This window comes from Echinops telfairi, unplaced genomic scaffold, assembly GCF_000313985.2.
Source record: "Echinops telfairi isolate 266 unplaced genomic scaffold, ASM31398v2 ScPeMD7_11;HRSCAF=52, whole genome shotgun sequence".
Lineage (NCBI taxonomy): Eukaryota > Metazoa > Chordata > Mammalia > Afrosoricida > Tenrecidae > Echinops > Echinops telfairi.
The window spans coordinates 18,747,485-18,751,883 of NW_022103908.1; the positions used below are offsets into that span (position 1 = coordinate 18,747,485).

General features: G+C 38.0%; 1 pseudogene; it reads left to right on the forward strand.

Annotated features, from left to right (window-relative positions):
• The first annotated feature begins 3,802 nt into the window (after positions 1-3,802).
• LOC101655363 lies at positions 3,803-4,120 on the forward strand (annotated as a pseudogene).
• Positions 4,121-4,399: the final 279 nt, after the last annotated feature.

Genomic DNA, 4,399 nt, shown 5'->3' on the forward strand with positions numbered 1-4,399 from the left:
TATGCTACACATAACTGAATAGAAGTTAGAGAAAGTTTTGTGAAATTGTCAATGCTCAAGAAATATTTCTAATAAGAATAGAAACTCCTTTTACTACTATTGTGGTGACCATAAATGGCAAAATAAAAGTAATTTTCTAAGGTCTAATAAATAATTATTTTGAAAGTGTGAAAATATTTGAACAATCAGGAAAATAATTTAAGAAACTATACATTTTGTAATTAACACAAGACAACATACCAGTATAGTTCTCGATTTGGTTATTTTCTTTCTTTTTTTTAAAGTTTACACTGTGATTTGGTTAGATGGTTATTGCAACTATAAAACATAGGTATTGAGAACATTCAAAGAAAATATATGAGATTTTGAGTTGACAGAATATTCAATACCAGGTTGTGCAATCAGACATCATATTATACCAGAGCAAAGAAGAGTGAGGAAACCAAAGGTTCAAGTAAACAATTAGGTCAGCAGACTAACAGACCATAACAACCCTGTGATCCTGATACCAGAGGAACTAGATGGTGCCTGACTACCACTGAGAAACACCGAAAAGAATCACATTCAAATGTCCTGACTAGAGTGTGAGAAAAATATGGAATAAAACTCAAAATAATATAATAAAGACCAGGTTAACCTGTTTGCTAAAGAATGTTGGAAACCTGGAGACAGTAGCCCTTGGTGACTTTCCAAGCCTAGAAAGAAATTCATCGATGTAGCTTATTTTTTAGTCAAAAAATAGGTCTATAATGTAAAAAATAAAACTTCAGGTACATGCTCCATAAAACAGTCAACTATTGGAGATTAGAACGGAAACATTTGCCTAAGGACAATGTTTAGAAGTCACGAAGGGTTACCAAATAAAGAAGAATGGTAACAGGAAAAACAGAACTATTGGATGAATGATATTATATTGTGGGGCTTGCCACCAGTGACATGAAATAAAACGTACGTGAATTATTGAAAAGAAGCTGATTTTCTCTGTAAAATTTCACCTAATTTATAATACCAAGAATATATATAACAGCAATAACTGAAACTTCTCACTAAATAAATTTTCTTCAATGTTCCAATTGGTATTGGCTTCCTTTGCACAATCTTGAAAATTTAACTATTTCCCTGGTTGAGGGATTGGACAGTTCTAAATAAAATGCAGTACTAGAAATTCAAGACCATAGTATTAGAAATATAAGACCATAGTATTACAAATATAAATCCATAGTATTAGAAATATAAATCCATCCAGTTTTGAGAAGCTAACTTCAGTGCTACACCACCTGGACATTTATATCATCTTACCTTATTAGGAATATTTGTCATTATTAGGTACACTCAGTCGCTTAAATAATTTTAAATTAATTAATGTGATCAGATGCTTAAAACATTTATCTTCCTTAAAGTCTATCCAGAAATTTTATATAACTGACTCTAATTGGCTATTTTAGGTTATCTAGATGAAATGATTTTAAAAACACATATACACAATTTAAAAAATAAAGAATAATCTAGATATAATCCACTGATTCACTTTTGACCTAGAAAGTCATCATTTTATCAGGTTGAGAGGCTATTTCATTCTTTACATAAGGAAAAGCAATAAAGTTAAATGTAACAATTCTAAACACTAAAAATGCCTTTATATCATATTGAATAAAACTGACCCTAAGATCTAAGCTTTACAAGTAAAGCTAACAGTAATAAATTCATTGTCTCAAAGAATAAGATGTAGTCATCAAAAGTGACAGATAATCTGTTTCTGTACCGTGTGTGCACGATTTAGACAGGCAGCTTCATACTCTAACTATAGCTGCAGTCATGGTTTTAGACTACCAACTTAGTACAAGTATTCCTCTTGCTGAGCTATTTGAGAACACACCCAACAATTTCTCCTCTGATTATTGTTAAAGAAAGAATTTATATTAATAATGATTTATTTTCTAATTATTTAGAATCTTGATGCTTTTTATATCTAACCATTTTCTGTTGAAATTTAAGTACAAGTCAAATGAGAAAATTGCTGACAACTTATTTAGTTTCTTATAATATAACCAGTTAGTACAAGAAGAAAAAAGAACACATAAACTAGAAAAATTCTGGGGGGCGGGGGGGCGGGAACAAGATAGACAGAGGAAGGAGCAAAGCAAAAACAGGCATGGGACAGGTGAGTCTGTGTTGAGGTGCACTTGCATGCTATTTACATGTCAGCAAGGAAAGGCTTTAATACATGATGAGGAAACTCACTTTGTGGGTGGTTTTAAAGAAATTTTCACCCTTGGCATTTCAGGATAATACTTCCCTGGAACAAATTTTTTTGCTTTTAAATAAAAATTTTCACTCTTAGACCTTGGAAACCAGGGTTGTCTTCAACTTGGCGAAGACCAAGCTCGTAAGCAGCCTGGGATACCATCTCTGGGACTCCTGGGAGACTATCCTCTATCTTGAGAATGAAGCACTCAACTACTAACTACAGACAGGCTGGTCTTTCAAACCCTCCCAGAGGTGCCTGGTAATCTGCTTCCAAAGAGCCAGAGCTTCTAAACTTTTTTTTTTTTTTGCTTCTAAACTTTTTGGAACCCGATTCTACTCTGCCACTCCGGGGATCTCCCCAGAGACTGTACAGGCGAAATCACACCAAGTTCACTGGTGAGCAATTGAAAACTCTCTTTGATACATTCGACCAAACCTCATACCAAATTACACTACCAGGTAAAAACTTGCTTTAAAAGTCAGCATTGAACTAGAGGAAAGTTGTATTTCTCATCATTGTTACATCGCACCCTGACTGGCTCATCTCCTCCCCGAGACCCCTCTGCAAAGGGATCTCCAGTGGCCTACTAATGGGCTTTGGATCTCCACTCCGCACTCCCCCCATCATTCACTATGGTAAGATTTTTTGTTCTGATGATGCCTTACACCTGATCCCTTCGACACCTCTGGTTGCATAGGCTGGTGTGCTTCTTCCATGTGGGCTTTGTTGGTTCTGAGCTTGATGGCCACTTGATTACCTTCAAGCCTTTAAGACCCCAGATGCTATACTTATTGATAGCCAGGCACCATCAGCTTTCTTTGCCACATTTGCTTATGCACCCATTCGTCTTCAGTGATCCGTTCGACACCCAGTGATCACACAGGTTGATATGTTGTTCCATGTGGGCTTTGTTGCTTTTGAGCTAGATGGCCGCTTGTTTACCTTCAAGCTTTTAAGACCCCAGACACTATATCTTTTGATAGCTGGGCACCATAACTTTCCTCTAGTTCCTAAATGTTTCCTCCCCGCTCCCACTACCATGACTCGAATTTGATCTTGCAAGTCTGGCTAGACCAGAGGAGGTACACTGGTACTGATAGGAACTGAAAATACAGGGAATCCAGGACGGATGAGCCCTATAGGACCAGTGGTGTGAGTGGCAAAACAGGGAGGGTAAAGGGAGAATGGGTAGGAAAGAGGGAACCGATTACATGGAACTGTGTGTGACCTCCTCCCTGGGGGACAGACAACCGAAGAGTGGATGAAGGGAGACGTCAGACAGGGCAAGATATGACAAAATACCCATTTATAAACTATCAAGGGCTCATGCGGGAGGGGGGAGCGGGGAGGGAGGGGAAAAATGAGGACCTAATGTCGGGGGTTTAAATGGAGAGAAAATGTTTTGAGAAACGATGTACAAATGCGCTCTACACAATTGATGTGTGTATGGATTGGGATAACAGTTGTATGAGCCCCTAATAAAATGTTTAAAAAAAAAAAAAAGTCAGCATTGAGCAGTCCGCTCTCGAAGAGGTTCTTTCCTGTCAATTCCTCGCCAGCTCTCTGGAACCGTCGCCACCCTGCCGTCATGTCTCAGGCCGAGTTTGACAAAGCTGCTGAAGAAGTTAAGCACCTCAAGACCAAACCAGCAGATGATGAAATGCTGTTCATCTACAGTCGTTTCAAATAAGCTACTGTGGGTGACATAAACACAGAACGACCTGGAATGTTGGACTTCAAAGGCAAGGCCAAGTGGGATGCCTGGAATGAGCGGAAAGGGACGTCCAAGGAGGATGCCATGAAGGCTTACACAGACAAGGTCGAAGAGCTCAAGGAAAAGTATGGAATGTAAAAAGGGACTGGAGGTGGATGCCAGCCCTGCCTTTGATCCTATCAGATGCGTTGTTCTTTTTCATATTGCGGTTGAAGTTATGTAATGAAGGGAACCAGTTAACCCAGTTCCTCTAGCCGTCCAAGATAAGGCTTTCCCAGATGAAGAGCAAAAAATGGTTACTAACTTTATTTGTAGATCAATTAAAAGTGAATTTACTACTAAAAAAAGAGTCAGCATTGAAGAATAAATAATCTAGATTTGGTTTCAAAATTGAAGATCTAGATAACCAATCTCGCAAAGGTCAAAACCTGAGGAGG